The sequence below is a fragment of the Pseudorca crassidens genome, chromosome 4, assembly GCF_039906515.1.
Source record: "Pseudorca crassidens isolate mPseCra1 chromosome 4, mPseCra1.hap1, whole genome shotgun sequence".
Classification (NCBI taxonomy): domain Eukaryota; kingdom Metazoa; phylum Chordata; class Mammalia; order Artiodactyla; family Delphinidae; genus Pseudorca; species Pseudorca crassidens.
In genome coordinates, this window is record NC_090299.1 from 19,936,662 (window position 1) to 19,962,016 (window position 25,355).

General features: G+C 38.8%; 2 long non-coding RNA genes across 2 annotated transcripts in view; one reads left to right on the plus strand and one right to left on the minus strand.

The window, feature by feature from the left end:
• The window catches only part of LOC137223444 (uncharacterized), a 118,509-nt gene that overhangs the window by 41,737 nt on the left and 51,417 nt on the right, over positions 1-25,355 (plus strand). The gene's annotated exons all lie outside the window — the stretch shown is intronic.
• Positions 5,100-25,355, minus strand: part of LOC137223443 (uncharacterized) — a 174,355-nt gene continuing 154,099 nt past the window's right edge. Inside the window, exon 4 of the long non-coding RNA XR_010942878.1 lies at positions 5,100-5,345. This is a non-coding gene — a long non-coding RNA (uncharacterized lncRNA). The remainder of the gene's footprint in view (positions 5,346-25,355) is intronic.

Here is a 25,355-nt window from a genome sequence, read left to right on the forward strand (position 1 = left end):
ACTCTGTATGTGTCCCTAGGTCTGAAGTGGGTCTCTTGTAGACAATGTAAATATGGGTCTTGTTTTTGTATCCATTCAACCAGTCTATGTCTTTTGGTTGGAACATTTATTCCATTTACATTCAAGGTTATTATTGATATGCATGTTCCTATTCCCATTTTCTTAATTGTTTTGGGTCTGTTTTTGTCGGTCTTTTTCTTCTCTTGTGTTTCCCCCCTAGAGAATTTCCTCTGGCATTTGCTGTAAAGCTGGTTTGGTGGTGCTGAATTCTCTTAGCTTTTGCTTGTCTGAAAAGCTTTTGCTTTCTCCATCAAATCTAAATGAGATCCTTGCTGGGTAGAGTAATCTTGGTTGTAGGTTTTTCTTTTTCATCACTTTAAGTATATCCTGCCACTCCCTTCTGGCCTGTGGAGTTTCTGCTGAAAAAATCAGCTGATAACTTTATGGTGATTCCTTTGTATGTTGGTTTTTGCTTTTTCCTTGCTGCTTTTAATATTTTTTCTTTGTATTTAATTTCTGTTAGTATGATTAATATGTGTCTTGGTGTGTTTCTCCTAGGGTTTATCTTGTATGGGACTCTCTGTGCTTCATGGACTTGGGTCACTATTTCCTTTCCCATGTTAGGGTAGTTTTTCTCTATAATCTCTTCAAATATTTTCTCAGACCCTTTCTTTTTCTCTTCTTCTGGGACCTCTATAATTGGAATGTTGGTGAGCTTAGTGTTGTCCCAGTTGTCTCTGGGATTGTCTTCAATTCTTTTCATTCTTTTTTCATTATTCTTCTCCTCCACAGTTATTTCCACCATTCTGTTTTCTAGCTCACTTATTCGTTCTTCTGCCTCATTTATTCTGTTATTGATTCCTTCTCGTATATTTTTCATTCCAGTTATTGTGTTGTTCATCTCTTTTTGTTTGTTCTTTAGTTCTTCTAGATCTTTGTTAAACATTTCTTGTATTTTATCAATCCTTGCCTCCATTCTATCTGAGATTCTGGATCATCTTTCATTACTCTGAATTCTTTTTTGGGTAGGTTGCCTATTTCCTCTTCATTTATTTGGTCTTGTGGGTTTTTACCTTGCTACTTCATCTTTCACATAATTTTTTGTCATCTCATTTTCTTTTTTGATGTGTGGGATTATGTTCCTGTCTTACTGGTTGTTTAGCCTGAGGTTTCCAACACTGGAGTTTTGTAGGCTGTTGGGTAGAGATGGGTCTTGGTGCTGAGATGGGGACCTCCGTGAGACCTCACTCTGATGAATATTCCCTGGGGTCTGTGGTTCTCTGTTAGTCCAGTGGTTTGAGCTTGGGGATCCCACCGCAGGAGCTTTGGCCTGACCTCCAGCTCATGAACCAAGATCCCACAAGCCACGTGGGACAGGAAAAAAAAAGAGAGAACAATAACAAAGTAAAAAATAAAATTAGACTAGGAAAGTAACAGATATGTTAGAAAGAATATAAAAATAAAAATATAGATGAATCAACAACCAGAAGGTAAAACAGTGTGACAATAGTAAAAAAGAGGAGGGGAAAGAAAAACAAAAAAGGTGGGGGGTGGCCTTGGTTATGGCATGTGGGACCTAAGCAAGGGTGAGATTTGGGTGGTGGGTGGGGCCTAAGCTTAGAACCCACAGGGCTGGAAAAGGCTGTCAGGACTGTGGAGGTGAGGCTTAGGCTCAAGAAACAGAAGGAGCCCAGGTGTGCCCCCCATCCCTGGTCTCAGAGGGTGGGGGACCTCACCTGGGAGCCCAGCAGGCTTCCTGGGCTCGAGTGGGTGTGGCAAATGCCCTCCACTCCTCTCCCTCTCTTCCCTGTTGTTTCCTCCTGCTTGCCTCTCTTGATCTCCCTGACCTCCCTCCTATACCCGCAGGACCAATGTGGCCAGGGTGGCCTTGGAGGGCAGGGGACTGGCCTGGAAGCCCAACAGGCTTCCTGGGCTCGAGTGGGCAGCACAGATGCCCTCCAGTCCTCTCCCTCTCTTCCCTGTTGTCTCCTCCTGCTTGCCTCTCTTGATCTCCCTGGCCTCCCTCCTATGCCCTCAAGAACCCATGTGGCCTGAAGAGGGCTTTGGAGGGCAGGGGACCAGCCTGGGAACTCAGCAGACTCCCCAGGCCCAAGTGTGTGGGGCAATTGCCCTCCACTCTTCTCCCACACTTTCCAGAGGGCCCCTCCTGCCTGCCTCTCCTGATCTCTCTGACCTCCCTCCTATACCCGCAGGACCAATGTGGCCAGGGTGGCCTTGGAGGGCAGGGGACTGGCCTGGGAGCCCAGCAGGCTTCCTGGGCTCGAGTGGGCAGCACAGATGCCCTCTACTCCTCTCCTGCTCCTCCCAGAGGACCCCTTCCACCTGCCTCTCCTGATCTTCCCAGCCTCCCTCCTATGTCCCCAAGGATCCACGTGGCCTGGAGGGGACTTTGGAGGGCAGGGGACCAGCCTGGGAGCTCAGCAGGCTCCCTGTACTCGAGTGGGCGGGGAAAATGCCCTCTTCTCTTCTCTGGCTCCTCCTAGTGTGCCCATCCCACCTGCCTTTCCTGATCTCCCCGGTCTCAGGGACACCAATCCTGTCTGGCCTCCAGTTCTCCTCCTCCCTCAGTCCTCCCACATCCTACCGGTCCATTTGGGGCTTCATCCCATCTCCTTGGGCATCAGGGCCCCCCACCAGCAGCCAGCAGGCACCCTAGTTGTGGGGAGATGCTAACTCAGCGTCTTCCCACACTGCCATCTTCTGTGTGCTCCTATTCTTTTTAATTTTTATGTTCAAATTTCAGCTGGCTCTGTGTTCAGGAGAGAGGAGGGTTGTGTGGAGAGAAAACCAGGGGTAAAGCATAATCTTACATGGCTTTCTCCCAAAGCTTAAATCCCACTATGGAAGAAAAATCTCAGGTGCAGACAAAATCTCTTGGCTGAGAACAAAAAAGGAAGGCTTTCCCAGAGTTTAGAAAATACTCCCTTCCAGCTGGGAGGAGGAAGATGAAAGCAATGGTGGGACCTGTAGGTCTGGAGGGGCCAGGATATGTGTCCTGCTCCCCTGGAAGAGCCCTGGAGGGGAAAACTCTGGGCAGAATGGCCAGATTGTGAGTCCAGGGACTGTTGGTATGAAAGGAGCTTTGGCATAAAATATTGAGATCTGGAACCACCGTTCTTAGACTGCAAAACAGCTCTCTGCAGCTGGTATAGAGGTTCCTCTCATAAGCTAGGACCACGGAGGATTTAAAGCCTCATTGGCAGGACTGGGCTAACTACAGGTCAGACTGTGCTGTCTCCAAGAAAGAACGAATGCTTTTCTTGGCAGGTGTATTATGCTAGAGCTGCTGTAGTAGAGAACCACTAGCTGGGTGGTTTAAGCAACAGAACTTTGTCTTATAGTTCTGGAGGATAAGGGTCTGAGATCAAAGTATTCCCAAGGTTGGTTCTTTCTGAGGGTGGGGAAGAAATCTGTTCTGTGCCTCTCTCTCAGCTTTTGGTATTTAGCTGGCAATCTTTGGCGTTCCTTGCCTTCTGGATACATCTCCCTGGTCTCTGCCTCCACCTTCATGTGGCATTCTCCCTGTATGTGTGTCCTTGTGTCTAAATATCCCCCCTTTTCTTAAACGAAGACACCAGTCAAATTGGATTAGGGACCTCATGCTAACTTGGTTACTTCTGTGAAGACACTGTCTCTAAATATAGTCCAAATAATTCTACAAATAATTCAACCTATAACAGCAGGTGAACTTGCTAGTGAGGAAACCAGTTGAAGTTCTCTTTGCTAGTTGAAGAACCATTTCACTTTCAGCTAAGGATATAGGTCATCAATGAAAAGCGGAGAACAAGCATTGCATCTTACTACCGGACAGAATAATGTCTTCAAGGTTCAGGGAGGAACTGAGGTAAAGGATTGGAACAGAAAATTTTCTTCCTGTGGTAAGGTGAGGGTTTCCCTGGATAGAGAGAGGGGATTGGTCAAAGGATTTGAAAAACTAGGCTATGTGGAAAGAAGAAGAAATTAAAGATAGAAGGGGGAAGAGACAGGGGTTGGAAAGAGAGGAAATAGCCACCTGAGACACCCCCTCTGAGTCTTTGTATGCTATAAAAGAAATGCTAAGTTAGATAAAAGTATAACTTCTCTTCATCCTAACTTTGTGTGATTTTGCTTTCTGAGATGCACGGGTCCTTTGGTAAAGCGCTTTGTGTGCCTCCTTCATAGTCCTGGGTGTCCTGCTCTGGGGGAGACTAAAAGCAGGAGGTGTCCAGGGACTTCTTTTGTCATCTTGCAGGGACTCCATAGGATGTAGCCTTCCTCCTTCCCTGTTCCTCCCTGGAATCACCAGGGCTGTTGGCATAGTAGAGAAAACCACAGGCCACCAGTGCAAAGCAGAGACCGTAAGTCTGAGCTCCTTCAGGAGATCACAGACCACCTTTCAAGACAGAAAAGGAGGTGTCCTGTCCAGTGTGATGTCCTAAAAAAAAACAATCCACAGGTGAATGTTCAAACATTCTGTCGATTCTACTGAGGAACAAAGAATATCCTTTCACCAAAGAGAGACAACTTCTGAACCTTGATTTTTTTACTTCAAATGAAATTTGAACCTTTTGAAGTTTGTCACTCTTTCTCTAGGGAAAGGAAATGAGGTGAGGAAGTTCTTAAAACATTTATGACAAAAAAATTCTCGACATTAAAAATCTTTCATGAAACAATATTTGATGGCTTAAATGTAAGTGAATTGCAAGCTTTTAGTTTGAAAAATTTTCAATTTCAAAAACTAAATAGAAAAGGAAGTTTGGAATGTGGGAGAAGGTAATACAGTTAGAGGAGATGGAAAATTATTTAGATATACTTTCCGTTTGTATATCTTGTAATTTTCCACATGTTGTCAATATATTTTCCAGGACTCACTATTTGCTTTATTCCTTTTATCTTCAATTTAAAATAAAAACCTTGTGCTTGGTATGTGTAATGTATGCATGTATATATGCGTTTATATGCATTTTTAAGCTAGAGCTCATCAACAACTTTAAAAATAGTAACTTACTTTCTGCATTTGGCCACAGTATGGATATGTGTTTACAATCAACACCTTTATTTTCAAGATTGAGACAGTTACAATGTTCAAAACCCATAGAAACACAATACGACATTAAAAATAAAGCCTGAAAAGGAAATTTTTTTTTTTTTTTTGTGGTACGCGGACCTCTCACTGTTGTGGCCTCTCCCGTTGCGGAGCACAGGCTCTGGACGTGCAGGCTCAGCAGCCATGGCTCACGAGACCAGCCGCTCCATGGCACGTGGGATCTTCCTGGACTGGGGCACGAACCCGTGTCCCCTGCATCGGCAGGCGGACTCCCAACCACTGCACCACCAGGGAAGCCCTGAAAAGGAAATTTTAAACATGTTCTATCCCCTTCTCTGGCCTGTAGGTCGATTGCTCAGGAGAGGAGACTTTCTTGAGAGCAGCAGCATGTTTACTCATTTTTGCATCCCTGGACCTTAGCACAGTGCTTGGAATGAGTAGCCCCTCAGAATATAATTGCTGAATGAATCAAAACCCTTGGTAGCTTCTCCCAAGCTGAGTATCAGAGATAGTTTGTGTTTAGCTGTTCTTCTCTCTGATCAGAGCTTGAGTTGGGACACCTAGCTCCATTAATACTGTATTCATAATTTGGAATGAGGAATGAAGAAATGTCTCCACTTTTTTTTTCTTTGTAAATATTTTTTTCTTTTGTACAGAGCAGGAGAAATTGGCACATTCATATTAAAAGTAATAAGTGCAACCTCCAGGCAAGGTACCATGGTAATGAGTGAATAAAGAGAAGGGACCCAGTAAAGAGTGCCTTCATCAAGAACAGTGGAAGAGGAACTTTTGTACCTTTTTAAAGTTAATTACTATTTATCAAACTCTTCATAGTGGCAGACAAATGAATTTAATAAATGTGAACTAATTTTTATTAATCAAATACATCACACCATATAATCTTTTCTACTCTATCTTATGGTATCTTATTTTTTTAAATACAACTTCTGCATTAAAAAAAAATTACAACATAGCAGGATTCATGGAGAAGCCATTTTATATCTCTGTTTTAAAAAGGCTTATGATGTTCTATTGAAGTACTGCTTTAAAATAAACTTAGATTATACCTGCAAGTTCTTACACTAAAGCAGAATGGAGGAGTGATTAAGAGCTTTGGCAACAGATCTGCGTTCCAGTGCTATCATTAACTAGCTCTGTGACCTTGAGAAAATTACTTTACCTCTCTGATCTTCAGTCCTCTAACTTATTAAATGGAAAAGATAATAATAGCAATTCATAAGATTACAGATTAAAAGAGTTTATGCATATACAAACACTTATTCACATCTATGGCATATAGTAAATGATCAATAAATTATTATTTATTCTGAAGTATTTCATTGTTTTTGATGCTTTTGCTAATGGGATTATTTCTTTTTCAGTTATTTCATTTTTAGTGTATAGAAATGCAACTGATTTCTATATTTTGATTGTATATCTTGCAACTTTACTGAATTTGTTGATTAGTTCCAACAGTTTTTTTCACTGAATCTTTAATTTTCTATATATAAGATCATATCTCTGCAAATAATGATAACCTTCTTCCCTTCTGACTTGGATGCCTTTTATTTTTTTTCTTGCCTAATTGCTCTAGTTGGACTTCTGGTAATATGTTGAATAAGAATGGTGAGAGTGGGAATCCTTGTCTTGTTCGTGATCTTAGAGGAAAAACTTTCAATCTTTCACCTTTGAGTATGATGTTAGCTGTGGGTTTATTTCATATGACCTTATATTGATGTATAGGATATATATTCTATATCCAATTTGTTGAGGGTTTTTATCATGACATGGTGTTGTATTTTGTCAAATGCTTTTTTTCTTCATCTATTGAGATGATCATGTGAGTTTTATCTTTCATTCTATTATTGTTGTGTATCACATTTATTGATTCATGTATGTGGAAAAATCCTTGCATCCCAGGTATAAACTCCACCTGATTATGGTGTATGATACTTTTAATGTACTGCTGGATTCAGTTTGCTAATATTTTGTTGACTAAAAATCTTCTGCTCCGTAAAATAATCAACAAAATGAAAAAGCAACCTACGGAATGGGAGAAAATATTTGCGAACTATATATTGAATAAGAGGTTAATATCCATAATATATAAAGAACTCATAAAACTCAGTGGCAAAAAACAAAACAATCCAGTTAAAAATGAGCAGAAGATCTGAAGAGACATTTTCCAAAGAAGACACATATGGCCAACAGGTACATGAAAAGGTGCTCAACCTCACTAATCATCAGAGAAATGCAAGTCAAAACCACTATGAAATATCACCTCACACCTGTTAGAATGACTGTCATCAAAAATACAAGAAATAACAAGTATTGGTGAAAATGTGTAGGAAGGGGAACCCTTGCACACTATTGATGGAAATGTAAATTGATCAGTATGGAAATAGTATAAAGTTCTTCAAATATTAAAAATAGAGCTACCATATGATCCAGAAATCCCATTTCAGGATATATATATTCAAGGGAAAAGAAACTGGGATGTCAAAAATATGTACATATACTCCATGTTTATTGCAGCATTATTCATAATAGTCAAAACTTAGAAACAACCTAAGTGTCCATTGCTAGATGAATGGATAAAGAAGATGTGGTATATATACACAATGGAATGTTATTCAGCCACAAGAAAGAAGGATATCCTGCCATTTGCAACTACATGCACGGATCTTGAAGGCATGATGCTAAGTGAGATAAGTCAGACAGAGAAAGACACTGTACAATGTCACTTATATGTGGAATCTAAAAATGCTGAATTTATAGAAACAGAGTAGAATGGTGGCTACTAGGGGATTGGGTGGTGGGGGAATTGGGGAGATATTTAAGGGTACAAACTTGTAATTAGTAGGTAAACCAGTTCTGGAGACCTAATGCACAGCATAGTGATTATAGTCAATGATACTGTATTGTAGACTTCAAAGTTGCTAAGAGACTGGATCTTAATTGTTCTCACCACAAAAAGGAAACAATTATGTGACATGATAGAGATGTTAGCTAATGCTACAGTTGTAATCATATTGCAAGATATAAATATATCAAATCAATACATTGTACACCCTAAACTTAACCAATGTTATATTTCAATTATATCTCAATTTTTAAAATAAAATAAACTCTTTTTTAAAAAGGGAAAAGGAGGAAAGACAGCCCAGGCTCTACACTGAAGGCTTCACTGAAGGCTTCAATGAATAAAAGCTAGGCCTTATGTGAGGCTGGACATAGTAGATGAATAGTGACTAATTTAAGATAATGTTGGAGAAGAAAGGAACTGATGTTGCCAACAATAAAAATAACAAATTTAATTGGAAAAGGAAGTCCATACTGAATGTGTCAGCTTTGAGAAACTGGTGGGACACTCACTTAACAATATCTTTAAAAAATTTGGAAATATGCATCTGTGGCATAGATGAGAGATTTGGGCTAGAAATAAAGATTTAGAAAATATTTACCAAGAGAATGGAGAGACTCACAATAGTAAAGCTAGCATGGGCTTAAGATTTACCCAGTTGAAGGAAAGGTGATAAAGAGGAGCAACAAAGAAGAGAGAAACAGACCAGATGGAGCAGTTACCAAAATATAGAGAGGGAGATTTCAATGCATTATGGCTGTAGTAAGAGGTACAGCTGTTGAAGACAAGGGAGTTTTCATTATCATAATCAGTAAAAAGTTTATTTAGGAAACCCAAGAGACTCAACTGAAAATCTCATAGGACTAATAGAGGCACCAGTAAACTAGTTATATATAAAGAGAATATATCACAATTATTTTTTTTCTGGCTTAAGGGCCATGTAGGAAGTTCTTGAACTTACCTCCTTCCATGGACACACTGAATCTACAGCTACATATGGAAGAATTTCTTCTTAAAAACCCTAAAATCTGGATAAGCAATGACTGCACATCTGACCAATGAGATGAAAACCACATTGAAGTGGGTAGGAGAGGCAAGGACACAATCTCATCATAAATCCTACCCCCAGCATGGCGACCCAAAACTGGGCAAAAACTCAAAACCCAGAGCTTCTCTTTGAGGAGAGAAGGGCTTAAACCCCAGGCAGGACACCTCAACATTTTGGGCCTTCACCTGAAGTTGAGCCTCCAAAATATCTAACTTTGAAAGCCATCAGGGCTCACATCCCAAGACCCACAAGAATGTGGTGATCTGAGAGATAGTTCTTAAAGGGCCTGTATACTTGTACTCTTTATTGTTCCTTCAATTCTGAATGATAACCTTGCTAGGTAGATTATCCTCGGTTGGAAGTTCTTTCCTTCAGCACTTTGAATATATAGTGCCACTCCCTTCTTGCTTGCAAATTTTCTGCTGAAAAAACCTTTGATAGTGTTATGGAGGTTCCCTTGGTGCACAAGAGTTGTTTCTCTCTTGCTGCTTTTAAGATTATCTCCATGCCTTTAACTTTTGTCATTTTAATTATAATATGTCTTGGTGTGGGCCTCTTTGGGTTCCTCTTATTTGGAACTCTCTGGCCTTCCTGGATCTTGGATTTCTTTCTTCAGGTTAGGGAAGTTTTTAGCCATTATGTCTTCACACTAGATTTTTGCCTTTCTCTCTCTCTCTTTTACTTCTGGGACCTCTGTAATGTGAATGTTAGTTTGTCTGATGTTGTCCCATAAGCCTCTTATACTATCTTTGTTTTTTCCTTTCTTCTCTCTTTTTGCTGCTCTGATTGGGCAAAATCATCTGCCTTGTCTTTCAGTAGACTGATCCTTTCTTCTGCTTAATCTAGTTAACTGTTGAACCCCTCTAGTGTATTTTTCAGTTCAGTTATTATATTTTTGGCTCTGTGACTTCTATTTGGTACTTTCTTACATTTTTTATCTCTTTATTAAAGTTCTCACTGTGTTCATCCATTCTTTTCCCCAGTTTGGTGAACATCTAAATGACTATTACTTGGAAATCTTTGTCAGATAAATTATGTATCTTTGTTTCATTAAGGTTTTTTTTTTCTGAGCTTTTATCTGTTCTTTTAATTGAACATAGTCATTTGTTTCTTCATTTAACTTGACTCTCTTTGTTGGCTTCTACACAGTAGATGAAACAACCACATCTCCCAGTCCTGCACAAGGAATGCCCTTGTACAGGAGGTGAACCTTGTCATTCAACCCTGCCCTAGCTCTTTGTTGTCTCTCAAACCTTTGTGCTTATCCAAGCAGCCTATTATATTTTTAATAGCCCCTGGTATTTGAGGATGTGCCAAGACATGTCAGTGTCTCTAAGGGGAATATCCTAGCACCTAGATTCAGGGTATTTGGAAGCCAGACCCTCAGGCAGCAGCTTTTAAAAGTATGAAAATATATACAGCCTTGTGGGACTGCAAGAGTAAGCCTCACTGGCCAGAGGATCTGGCTGTGTTCTCTGGGTGGCAGTCACAAAACCTGGGGTCTCCAGACAAGGGTATAAGCTCTTTACTGAGAGATACCAGTGAGCTGGAGCAAGAAAGAGGGAGAGAACCAAATGGTGTCCACAGCCTCTGTTTCTTAAAAGAAGCTCCTTAGTCCATTAGATGCATGCTAAACCTGAAGCCTGTCCCTCAGGCTGAAGCTCCAGGACAAGCAAAGAGATCTCCTTCACAGAAATACTGGGTGATGTACCTCTGTCTTCTGTCTGTGTAGTGTGCTGGGGATGGCAGCAAAAACTATCTCTCCAATTGCCACAGTTCCATGGTCCCCAGGAATTCAAGCCCCACTGACCTCTTGAGCCAGGGGATCAAAGGGTGTCCCCTGGGCAGCAGCTGCAAAAACCAGGGCACCAGACATAAAAACCAGGCACCAGCCATGTGTAAAGCTCCTCTCCAGTAGATACTGGCACTCTGGAGCATGGCAGTGGGAAAATACAAAGATAGTGCTTGCTCTTCAGGGACTCTGGAAATAATTATATTTAGCCCTTCCAGATGCAGCCATGACAATTGGCTAATAGACTTCCTTCACAGAAAGATCAAGCTCCTAGCTCTGTGTCTTTTGCTGTGTCCTGGGGGTGATAGTTGTTTAAGAACTCTTTATCTATTAGTGACAGGATCCTGTGGGACCCATGAGCATAAGCCCCACTAGCCACCAGAGCCAGGCAATGTAGAGGTGTTCTCTGGCAGCCACCACAAAAATTGGGGTTCTAGATAGGGAATGAGATCCTTTCTGGATGACACAGATTATTACAGTCCCATAGGACCAGGAATGCAAGCTCACCTGGCCCCTAGAATCAGGCAGCCAAGAGATGTCCCATGGGTGGCAGCCACAATATCAGGGCACCAGACATGTGCAAAAGCTCCTGTATAGGAGATATTGGTGCTCTGGAGAACAGGAAAGGGATAGCATGAATTTGGTTCCTGCCAGTTTCTATCCCCTGAGAGTGTTCCAGGAGGCTCCTAGATGTGTGTGTTAAGTTAGATGCTTGGCCCTCAGGCCAATGCTTTAATATAAGTAGGTTAATCTCCTTTACTTTAAGTCTGAGCACAATCGGCTGCCTCTACACAGGCTTACAAGAAATATTAAAGGGAATTCTTTAAGCTGAAAAGAAAGGTCACCAATTAGTAAAAAGAAAACATATGAAAGAATAAACCTCACTGGAAAGGTAAATATATAGTAAAGGTAGTAGATTAATCACTTATAAAGCTCATATGAAGGTTGGAAGTCAAAAGTACTGAAAATAACTATGTTTACAATAATTAAGGGATACACAAGGTAAAAAGATGTAAAATGTGGTATCAAAAACAGAAAATGGGACATAGGGAGGATAAAATTTGAGCTTTAGAATGGAATCAAACTTAAGTTGTTACCAGCAATAAAATAGACTGTTATAAATATGAGTTGTTATAAGTAAGCCTCATGGTAACCACAAAGTAAAAACCTATAGTGAATACACAAAAGATAAAGAGAAAGGAATATAAGTATACCACTAAAAAAAGGCATCAAACCACAGAGGAAGAGAGCACAAGAAGAAGAAAGGAACAGAGAAGACCTACAAAACAGACAGTAAACAATGAACAAAATGGCAATAAGCAAATACCTACCAATAATTACATTAAATGTAAATGTACTAAATGCTCCTATCAAAAGACATAGAGTGACAAAATGGATTAAAAACAAGACTCATTTACATGTTGCCTACAAGAGACACACTTTAGAAGTAAGTACACCACAGAGTAGAAGTAAAGGGATGGAAAAGATATTTCATGTAAATGGAAACCAAAAGAAAGCTGGGGTAGCTATAATATATCAAACAAAAATAGACTTTAAAACAAAGACCATAATAAGAGATAAAAGTAGGTGTTACATAATGATAAAAGGGTCAATCCAACGAGAGGATATAATATTTATAAATATTTATGCACCCAACATAAGAGTACCTAAATATATAAAGCAAATAATAACAGACTTAAAGGTAGAAGATGGCAGTAATATAATAATAAGGCAGATTTTGTTATTTTTTTAATTAAAAAAATTTTTTTTGGCCACACTGTGCAGCATGTGGGATCTTAGTTCCCCAACCAGTGATCGAACCTGCATTAGAAGCGTGGAGTCTTAACCACTGGACCACCACGAAAGTCTCAATAGGGGGGACTTTAATATCCCACTATGTCAATGGATAGATCAACCAGACAAAAAATCAATCAGGAGACTGCCTTAAATGACACATTAGACCAGATAGACTTACTAGATATATACAGAACATCTATCCAAAAAGCAGCAGAATACACATTCTTCTCAAGTGCACAAGGAACATTTTTCAGGATAGATACTATGTTAGGCCACAAAACAAGTCTTTTTTCTTTTAATCAGGTGGTTTTTTGTTTTCTTTTTTAACATCTTTATTGGAGTACAATTGCTTTACAATGGTGTGTTAGTTTCTGCTTTATAACAAAGTGAATCAGTTATACATATACATATGTTCCCATATCTCTTGCGTCTCCCTCCCTCCCACCCTCCCTATCCCACCCCTCTAGGTGGTCACAAACCACCTAGCTGATCTCCCTGTGTTATGTGGCTGCTTCCCACTAGCTATCTATTTTACGTTTGGTAGTGTGTATATGTCCATGCCACTCTCTCACTTTGTCACAGCTTACCCTTCCCCCTCCCCATGTCCTCAAGTCCATGCTCTAGTAGGTCTCTGTCTTTATTCCCATCTTACCCCTAGGTACTTCATAACCTTTTTTTTTTTTTCTTAGATTCCATATATATGTGTTAGCATATGGTATTCATTTTTCTCTTTCTGACTTACTTAACTCTGTATGACAGACTCTAGGTCCATCCACCTCACTACAAATAACTCAATTTCATTTCTTTTTATGGCTGATATTAATATTAATATTCCATTGTATATATGTGCCACATCTTCTTTATCCATTCATCTGTTGATGGACACTTAAGAAATTTAAGAGTATTGAAGTTACATCAAGCATCTTTTTAAACCACAATGGTATAAAACTAGAAATTAATTACAAGAAGAAAACTGGAAAACTTACAAAAATGTGGAGATTAAACAACATGCTACTAAACAACCAGTAGGTCAAATAAGAAAAAGAGAAATAAAAAAAAAAAACTTGAGATAAACAGAAGTGGAAATACAACATGTCAAAAATTGTGGGATGCAGCAAAAACAGTCTACTGTTTATCATACTGATAAATGCCGACCTCAAGAAACTAGAAAAGTCTCAAATAAACAACCTAAATTTAACCTCAAGGAACTAGAAAAGGAGAAACAAACAAAGCCAAAAGTTAGTAGAAGAAAGGAAATAATAAAGACTAGAGGAGAAATAAACGAAACAGAGACTAAAAAGATAATAGAGAAGATCAATAAAATTAAGAGTTGTGTTTTTGAAAAAATAAACTAAATTGACAGGCTGTTAGCTAGACTCACCAAGACCAAGAAAAAAAGAGACAGAACTTAAAAAAAAAATCAGAAATGAGTGGATGTTACAACTGATACCACCTAATTACAAAGGATCATAAAAGACTATGAACTATGAACAATTATGCACCAACATATTGAGCAATCTGGAAGAAATGGATAAATTCCTAGAAACATACAACCTCCCAAGGCTAAATCATGATGAAATAGAAAATATTAACAGACTTATTACAGGTAAAGAGATTAAATCAGTAATCAAAACCTCCCAATGAACAGAAGCCCAGGACCAGAAGCCTTCACTGGTGAATTCTAGCAAATACTCAAAGAATACCAAACCTTCCTACATTGTTCCAAAAAATTAAAGAGGAGAGAAATCTTCCAAGCTTCTTTTATGAGGCCAGGATTACCCTGATACCAAAACCAGACAAGGATACCAAGAGAAAAAAAAAATGACAGGCCAGTAAGCCTGATGAACATAGATGTAAAAATCCACAACAAAATATTAGCAAATCAAATTCAACAATACATTAGAAGGGTCATACACCATGATCAAATAGGATTTATTCCACATCTAAAGATCAGTCAATGTGATACACCATATTAACAAAATGAAGGATAAAAATCATATTATCACACAAACAGATACAGAAAAAGCATATGACAAAATTCATCCATTTATGATAAAAACTCATGACAAAGTGGGCATAGAGGAAACATACCTCAACATAATAAAGGCCATATATGACAATCCCACAACTAACATCATACTCAACTGTGACAAGCTGAAATCCTTTAAGATCAGGAACAAGACAAGGATGCCCACTCTTGCCACTTTTATTCAACATAGTATTGGAAATCCTAGCCAGAGCAATTAGGCAAGAAAAATAAATAAAAGTCATTCAAATTGAAAAGGAATAAGTGAAACTGTCACTATTTGCAAGTGACATGATATTATACATAAAAACCCCTACAGACTCCATCAAAAAACTGTTAGAATAAACAAATTCAGGAAAGTTTCAGGATACAAACCAATACACAAAAAAATCAGTTGCATTTTTATATACCAATACTGATTTAATAGAGAGAATAAAGAAAACAATCTATTTACAATTGCATAAAAAGAATAAAATACCTAGGAATAACATTTAACAAAGGAATGGAAGCTACATGTAAAAGAATGAAATTAGAACACAGCCTAACACCATACATAAAAATAAGCTCAAAATGGATTAAAGACCTAAATGTAAGGTCAGATACCATAAACCTTTAATGGAAAACATAGGGAGAACACTCTTTGACATAAATCACAGCAAGATCTTTTTCAATCCACCTCCTAGAGTAACGAAAATAAAAACAAAAATAAACAAATGGGACCTAATTAAACTTAAATGCTTTTGCACAGCAAAGGAAACCATAAACAAAATGAAAAGACAACCCACAGAATGGAGAAAATATTTGTAAATGAAGTAACCAACAAGGAATTAATCTCCAAAATATACAAACAGCTCATGCAGCTCTATGTCAAAAAAACAAACAACCCAATCAAAAAATGGGCAGAAGATCTAAATAGCCATTTCTCCAAAGAAGACATACAGCTGGTTAAAAAGCACATGAAAAGATGCTCGACATCACTAATTATTAGAGAAACACAAATCAGAACTACAATGAGGTATCACCTCACACTGGTCAGAATGGCCGTCATCAAAAACTACAAATAGGGCTTCCCTGGTGGCGCAGTGGTTGAGAGTCTGCCTGCCAATGCAGGGGACACGGGTTCGAGCCCTGGTCTGGGAAGATCCCACATGCTGCGGAGCGACTAGGCCCGTGAGCCACAACTACTGAGCCTGCGCGTCTGGAGCTTGTGCTCCGCAACAAGAGAGGCCGCGACAGTGAGAGGCCTGCGCACCGCGATGAAGAGTGGCCCCCGCTCGCCGCAACTAGAGAAAGCCCACGCACAGAAAAGACCCAGCACAGCCAAAAATAAATAAATAAATGAAATTTAAAAAAAAAAAAAAAAACTACAAATAATAAGTGCTGGAGAGGGCATGGAGAAAAGGGAACCCTCCTACACTGTTGGTGGGAATGCAAACTGGTAGAGCCACTATGGAGAATAGCATGGAGGTTCCTTAAAAAACTGAAAATAGAGCTACCATGTGATCTAGCAATCCCACTCCTGGACATATATCCAGAGAAGACCATAATTCGAAAAGATACATGCACCCCAATGTTCATTGCAGCACTATTTACAATAGCCAGGACATAGAAGCAGCCTAAATGTCCATCAATGGAGGAATGGATAAAGAAGATATGTTGCATATATACAGTGGAATATTACTCAGCCATAAAAAAGAACAAAATAATGCCATTTGCAGCAGCATGGATGGAACTAGAGGTTGTCATACTGAGTGAAACAGAGAAAGACAAATATCATATGATATTGCTTATATGTGGAATCTAAAAAAAAGGCTACAAATGAACTTATCTACAAAACCGAAATAGAGTTACAGATGTAGAAAATAAACTTATGGTTACCGGGGGGTAAGGGGTGGTGGAAGGATAAATTGGAAGATTGGGATTGACACAAACACACTACTCTATATAAAATAGATAACTAATAAGGACTTACCATATAGCACAGGGAACTCTACTCAATACTCTATAATGGCCTATATGGGAAAATAATCTAAAAAAGAGTGGATATATGTATCTGTATAACAGATTCACTTTTGCTGTACACCTGAAACTAACAAACATTGTAAATCAGTTATACACCAATAAAAATTTTTTAAAAATTTAACTGACGCGGTGGAAGACTCATACATTGAAAACTATAATACATTACAGAAAAAATAAGAAGATACAAATAAATGGAAAGATGGTCCATGCTCATAGATCAGATGAATTAATATTGTTAAAATACCCATACTACTGATAGCAACCTGCAGATTTGGTGTAATTCCTCTCACATTTCAAATGGCATTTTTCAAGGAAATAGAACAAATAATGCTAAAATTTGTATGTAGCCACCAGAAAAAACCCCCAAATAGCTATAGCAGTCTTGAGAGAGAAGAACAAAGCTGGAGGCATCAGGCTCCCTGATTTCAAACTATATTACAATGCTATAGTAATCAGAACATTAGGGTATTGGCATAAAAACAGGCACATAGATCAATGGAACAGAATAGAGAGTCCAGAAATAAGCCCATGCCTATATGTTTAATTGAGCAAAGGAACCAAGAATATACAATGGGGAAAGGATAGTCTCTTCAATCAATGGTGTTGGAAAAACTGGGCAGCCGCATGCAAAAGAATGGAATTCAAGTACTATCTTACATCATATTCAAAAATTAACTTAAAATGAATCAAAGACTTGAATGTAAGACGTGAAACCATAAAACTCCTAGAAGAAAACATAGGCTGTAAACTCCTTGATATAGTGTTGGAGATGATTTTTTGAATTTGACACCAAAAGCAAAAGAAACAAAAATAAGTGGCACTACATCATTATAAAAAGCTTTTGCACAAAAAAGGTGATCAACAAAATGAGAAGACAACCCACTGAATGAGAGAAAATCTTTGCAAATCACATATCTGATAAGGGACTAATATTCAAAAAATATAAAGAATTCATACAACTCAATAGCAAAAACAAACAAACAAGCAAACAAATGAGAAAACTCCAACAATCCAATTAAAAAATGAATAGATCTAAACAGACCTTTTTGAAAGAAGACACGATACATGGCCAAGAAGTACGTGAAAAAATGCTCAATGTTATTAATCATCGTGGAAATGCAAATCAAAACCACAATGAGATATAATCTCATACCTTTTAGAATGGCTAATATCAAAAAGACAAGAAATGACACATTTTGGTGAAGATACAGAGAAAAGTGGACCTTTGTACACTATTGGTGGGGTTGTAAATTGGTATAGCCACTATGAAAAACAGTATGAAGTTTACACACAAAAATATTTAGAAATATAACTACCATATGATCCAGCAATTCCACGTCTGGATATTTATCCAAAGAAAACAAAAACACTAACTTGAAAAGATACATGTACCCCCATGTTTACTGCAGCATTATTTATAATAGCTAAACTATGGAAATAATCTTGAGTGTCCATTGATAGGTGAATGGATAAAGAGGATGTGGTGTTTATGTAGATTCACACACACACACACACACACACACACACACAATGGAATGTTATTCAGCAATAAAAAGAATGAAATGCTGCTATTTGTGACAACATCAATGGACCTTGAGGGTTCATTATACTAAGCGAAATAAGTCAGACAAAGAAAGACAAATACTGTATGAATGATCTTTCTTATAAGTAAAATCTAAAATAACCCCAAAAAACAAGGTCATAGTTATAGAGAACAGATGGGAGGTTGCCAGAGGCATGGGTTGGAGGGTGGGAGAAATGGATGAAGAGGGTCAAAAGTTAAAAAGAAAAAAATAAATAAATTAAAAAAAATTAATTGTGTCTATTTAAATTTGCTAAAACCAATTAGAAAGCGAAATGAAAAATTTGATTCTACTCAGAAATCAATAGGAATTAAATATCAAGAAACGACTTTAGTGAGAATTATGAAAAAAAAGTGACACTTCAGTGAAAGACATGAGATAAGATTTAAATTAAAAGAAAGACTATTTGAACACATCAGTTTCTCCCAAGCTGGTAAGTTGAATACTATTCCAAGTAAAATCCCAGTAGAAATTTTTTGGGGAAAATGGATGAAGAGTCCCATTTCTATTGGGAGAGGAATCTTTAAAGGGCTTATAAAGGGGTCTCTCCCCAGCCTTCATTTAGTCTAAACGTCATTGAAAAGTTGAATAAAAATACCCAAGAAATTCAAGAAATAGAAGAATAATAAGAGAGAGACTATTAATAATAAGATGTCCTATAACCCTATAATAATGAAATAGTTTGGTGCTGGCACTAGTATTGACAGATGAATCAATATATTTATACAAAATTTGCCCTGCTGTTGGATTCTTTGAGCACATACATCTTTTCACCACAGCCACTCTGAAAATAATCAAGGCCAGTGGCTTATCAAAATGACAGATCCTGCAAATTGTCAAGAAAGTCTTACAGTTTCTTAGAAGGCAGTGCTATTTTTGGAGTTTTTCTACTCTTCAGCTGGTGGGGCCTCTGGCCTCTGCCTTTTGTGGGGTTTTTTGGTGTTTTTTTAAGTCTTTGCTTCTCTTCTTACACAACCTGTTCCCTCTGGTGACTAGAGATCCTTACTGCCCAGTCTTAGCCATGTGTCTGACGCCTGCTTCCCCAGCTTGCCAGGTCTTTTAGAAGAACCCTTGTGGCCTTGCCCAGTCCTCCTTACTCTATCTTAGATAACAGACTACATCTTTCAACACCACCCCTCTCACCCCTGTGCCCCAACATATTTCTCTGGCTCATTCCCAGGCCATGATCCCGTTCTGTCCAGGCAGGCTGCAAAGGGGGCATGACGTGGACTAATCCGTGGAATAAGGTCTTTGAGAATGGGAAATTACTCTAGTCAGCTTCAACCTACCTCCTCCAGACTAAACAATCTGTGTGATAAGAATTGTCACATAGATAGCCTAAATTCTTTATTGTTTAAACAAACAACATAACCACAAGCACTCGTTTCTGCACACACACCACTTATGGCCTATTTTCCAAGTATGTCAGTCGGGCCTTGGCACACATGGTTTAATTGATCTCTTCTCATGTAACTGTTCCATATCTTGACTTCAGTTATTCTTTTGCCACAGGAAGATTTTAAATAATTTGGGTTGGAGCTTTTCTTTCTGTTTGTTTCTTTTTTCTTTATATAATTGAAAAAGAATTGTAGACTTAACCCTTCTGAAGTATTTCAGTTTTGGGAACTCGATAAATGGAGACTGTTTTTAGTGCAACATCATATCTAATGGGAGAGTAATCTTTATTTTTTTATGGAATTTATTTTATTTTTCAAAAAGTTTTTATTGAAGTATAGTTGATTACATTATTATATAAGTTACAGGTGTACAGTATAGTGAGTCACAATTTTTAAAGTTTATACTCCATTTATAGTTATTATAAAATATTGGCTATATTCCCCATGTTGTACAATATATCCTTGCAGTTTATTTTATACATAATTGTTTGTTCCTCTTAATCCCCTACCCCTATGTTGCCCCTCCTTCCTTCCCTCTCCCCTTGGGAGACTAATCTTTAAAAGTCCTATAAAGCAGTCACTCCTTGGCTTTGATTTAGTCTATCAGCACACCATTGTAAGTAATACGTAGAAAGGACCAGAACTGGATAAATTAGGAAGGACTTATGTCAAGAATGGCACATGTAAATGATCATTTGTCAAAACATTTGAGAAGCCAACTGAAAATCTCTATCTGCTCCTTCTTATGATTCATGCCTTTTCTTATCACTCTATTTTTTTCTGAAGATGTGGAAATAACAAAGGTGGCCATAAAGTAATATTAGCAATTCAGTATGAATAAGTTGAGATTCCTGGGCTAATGTCCCAGTGAAAGTTATTTCTAATGAACTTGGGGGTTACTCTCTTTAGCAGCCACACCTGCTATGAAGGGATTTTGAGATCCTGATTCCCAAGGTGGTTTCCTCAGGAGCAGGTTAGCCACAAGATGATTTTTCAGGGGACCTTTTCTTCCAAAGAGACTCATTTTAAAAGGGATAAGTGAAGAGAAAATCCCATTCATCAGTGGTACACATTTGTGGAGAGCAGTGTTTCAATGCAGAGAGAATCTTCAGTTGACAAAAACAGTGCTGTTCAATACCTCAAAAATATTATAACTTTCAGGAACTAAAAACAGAGGGTTTTTTTTTTTTCTATCTGAAGATTTCTCTTTCCCTTAATTTTTGACCTGAGCCTTTAGTTCTGTTTCTAATTTCTCAGGGGAAAAGGAAATGATGAAGAAAAGGAGGAATCAAGTAAAGAGCATGTAAATTTTAACTGAGACTTTTTCCGTGGGTGTCTGTGAGTTAATGCAGTGATGTAAAGGGCATTTTATTTTATTATTTTTTAATAGATCTTTATTGGTGTATAATTGCTTCACAATACTGTGTTAGTTTCTGTTATACAACAAAGTGAATCAGTCATATGCATACATATATCCCCATCCCTCTTGAGCCTCCCTCCCACCCTCCCTATCCCATGTCTCTGGGTCATCGCAAAGCACCAAGCTGATCTCCCTGGGCTATGCTGCTGTTTCCCACTAGCTAACTGTTTTACACTCGATAGTGTACATGTGTCAATGCTCCTCTCACTTCGCCCCGACTTTCCCCTCCCCTGCTGGGTCCTCAAGTCCATTCTCTATGTCACTGTGTCCTCAAGTCCATTCTCTATGTCTACGTCTTCATAAAGGGCATTTTAGAGTTATCCATTTTTCTTATTGAACTTGTTTTAAAAATGATAAAATAAATACACAAGGGCATTTATTGTGAACCCAGATTTGCAGCCATTTAGGTTACAAAAACAACCAAGTTACTCTCTGTGCCCTTTCCTTTACCTCAAAGTGTTAGACAGCTGTTCTGAACAGTGAGAGAAGAAAGCTGAAGGATCACATCCTCTGGGTTACAGATGGCAAGCTGATAGTTTCATTAATGAGATTCTCCTGGACAACAGCACTAGGAATTTATCTTAATGTACACCCTTATACTTATATCTTCTCTGTATTCACACAACATTCACCCCTGTGTGTGTGTCTGTGTCTAAGTTTCTCTTTTCTTGTAAGGACAATTATAAGGATGAGGGCTCACCTTAATCCAGTATCACCTTATCTCCACTTGATTACATCTACAAAATACCTAGTTCCAAATAAGGTCAGAGGTATTGGGGGTTAGGACTTGAACATATATTTTTGGGGGACCCAATTCAGCCCACAAAAGGCAGGTAGAGGGCATGATGGTGGTACAGAAAAAGGAGCAACTAGTAGCCTGAGGGAGGAGGGAAGATCTTTCAGGGAAAGTGATGCAGGAGCCAGATCTTGAAAGATAGGTAGGTATTTGCCACATAAAAAGCAAGGGGAGGTCATTTTAGACAGATATCACAGCATATGCTAAAATACAGGCACATTATGGGAATGACAAGTTTTGTGTAGTGAAGCATGAGGCATGTAGTGTCAGAGTTTTGGGGAAAGAGATTGGACATGCAGGTTGACACCAGCTTTTAAAGGTCTCTTACAGGCTTGCCCAGGAATTGGTCTTCATCTTAAAGAAAGTGGGAATCTGCCTAGGCTTCAATGCAGGGAAGGGGTGCAATCAGATTTGGGTTCTAGAAAGATGTCTTCGTGCTGCTTTGAGGATGATGGCAGGAGGCAGGAAGAAGTTTAGGGATCTTACTTGGTTTCATGGCTATTGTAATAGTCCTAGTAAGAGGGGATGAGGGCTAAGGATGTGGACAAGGAAGAGGGCAGAAATGAGGGAGACTTTGGAGGCAGAGTTGATGAGACTTAATGAGGAAGGAGTAATTTGCTGGATTTTCTAGATTAGGAAACTGAGTAGATGGTGAGATCACTATCTATGACTGAAGCAGGGAAAGAAGGGATTTTGGTGAAAAGACGATGGGTCAGTTTTGATCATGTTGACTTGGAGAGGTAGGTGGACATCCAGGTGGAGTTGTCAGGTATGAATTTGTATCAGTATCAGGGTCTGGAGCTCCTAGTCTGGAAATAATTGTGAATTGTCCTGAGGGGATTAAACTGGTGTTGAAGACCTTGGGCCTGTCTGTCTAGGGGAAATGCATGATGTCTATAGGATTCCTTCTAGCTTTCCCATCTGATGTTTTGCCTGGATGCAAATTTTGCTAATGGAAGTGAGAAGGTAGTAATTGGTTTATAAGTTTGGCACACACTTACCAAGTGTCTTCTATGGAACCAAATGCAGTTTTAAAATGTGGGGTCACCAGTGGCCCTAGAACTCAGTGGAGAATCTGACTTTGGCTTCTGTAACTTATGAAGGGTGTTTTGTCAAAAAAAATTCCTGGGCCTTTGTTATACTCCCTTGATTATAGAAATATTGAGGAACCACCCCGGTGGGAGTGCTAAGGCAAGGGACCTGCTTAAGAATTTCCTAAGTGACATACAGTAGTACAACAACACTTCACATGAGATTTGATCTGCACACTTTTCTAAAAATATCATTATCATGAATTTCCAATATGTAATGAAACTTCATTAGTTTGGCATATAAAGGATTGTTCTCTGCTCTTGAGATCACACATGTGGAGGAGGCCGTGAGAGCTCAGCTAGATGTAAGGTTTTCAAACTGTGCTCTGGGGAAGCTAACGTTCTGCAGGGGAATATGGAAAGGATAAGCCCGAGTTTTAGAAAATCTGCATGATTTGTCTTCCACCCTGAATTATTTAGTTATCTTCTCTTCTTTCTTTAAATGAGTTCCTTTATTTACAGGAAACATTTTTATTTATGGTTCCATAGCTTTGTTTTTTCCCTTCCTCCCATCCCATGGGTGTCCTTCAGCCCTTCTTTTTGCCTGTAGCTGGCTGCTTCTGCAATCGCCTGCAGTTTGCTCTGGGCCTAAGGCATAGTGTTCTCGTTAAAAAAAAAAAAGAGAGAGATTATCAAATGCTAGAGGTAGTTGTTAAAGGCAAATAATAGATGCTTGAAGCTTCCCTTCTAATGTAATTAGAGGAATTTAATAACAGCTTTGATATAGGTAGAGCTTTGAAAAGAAAATGGGCAGCTGAGGGCTTCCATGTCTGCTAGAAGATGTACAATGCATTTATGTTGCATGAATCATGACTATCAGAAGTACTGGCAGGCTTGTCTAGTTCTCAAGGTGTTTAGACATGCAAGTTTTAGAATGTGAAACATAGCTTGTCCTCATAAGGTTTGGGTTTTGATAAAAGTAGTTTTCTAGGCAACACGCCCCTGGGTGTGACTATATGAGATGCAGGTGACGCACATGAGAAAGGGCATCCATGCATGTTTCCATATTAAGTCCATTTCTTTTTAAACTAAATATATTATCCCCCAATCACTGATTTTATAGTTTTCTAAATTACTTTTCCTGTCTGGTATGCATGTTTCAGATCAATTACTTCTAGTTGAGAACATTTGACAGTGAACTTCCTTTCTACTATTCCCGCAATTCCCTTCTTCAAGTAAGATTGCCAGGCTAGGGAGAGCAACATTCTGATTTGGTTCTGGCTGTGGTTATTTTTGACTCTTTTCTTGAGATGGAAGAGATCATTACCTCCTCTGAGGCATTTTCACATATTCTCCCCTATGTCTAAGATCTCACCTTTGAAATAAAGCCTGTGCTATAGTAGAAAGAACATGGGTGTTGGAGACGTGGTTTGGTTGAATCCTGGCTCTGCTATTATCTAATGGGCAGGAAAGCAAATTTTCCCAAGCTTCTATTTCTGTCTGTAACATGGGATATAACAACCCTGAGCCCAACAGGGTGATATTTACCTCCTAGCACAGTGCCTGTCGCTTCATAGGTAGATTCTCAACAAATGGTAGTTTTTCCTCCCTACCCACCAAGAATTGGTATTGGCTGTGACATGTGTGGCGCAGAATCTTTGAAGGTTATTTTTAAGGCTGAGTCTTAAAACACCCACAATATGCTTCTGTTTGTACCTGAAAATTGCATTAGTGCTTCATTCCTGAAAGGATATGTTCATCTCTTGATGGAACTCAGGGACCTTCCTTTCTCCAGCTTTTACCATTTCCACACAAAAAAAGTCAGAAGCAAAGAAAGGAAATAAGCTTCATTCCACAAGGAGGAGAGGAGTTATTTAAGTTCAGGAACTCTGATGGAGCCACATTTTCTAAGGCCGAGATGTCAAAGGGGCTGAAAGTCATGTGTGGGTATAATGTTGATCCTCTCTTCCAGTCCTTCAATCTGGAAGAATAAGGAACAAATGGGAGGGGGTTTCTCCTTCTCTCTGCTTAAACTCCCTGCTCCACCTCTTACTTTGACCTGAGAAGGCCTGGAATAGGTGGGGTTATGAATGACATTACTCTCTCTTTTAGTCTTTTTTCTCATCTGCTATTTTCTGGCTTGGAGGTAGATTTTCCATGTGATACCACACCATGTATTAGTTGGAGTCAGCAGGGGAAATCGGCAAAGCATGGCTTCACACTGTTCATTTTCATCCATGCCAGCCATCTTTGCTTGGGTAGCAGAGATCTCCATGTAGTCCAGTCTAGTTTATTGGACTTGTGCACTGGGCTTTGGGACAAAAGCCCCCAACTCTGTAACTGGGAACTTCTTTGCTTCATCTGTGCATTTTTCTAAGTTGCACTTTCGAAGACTTTGTGAGTTGGTCATATGCTTCTCCCACCACAATTTCTACTAAGTATACACTTTACTGTGCTTTGTTAGCAAGGAGAATAGGTTGGCAATAATCATCCACATTTTCTTTTTACTTCTCCTTATTTATTGCCTGAAGCA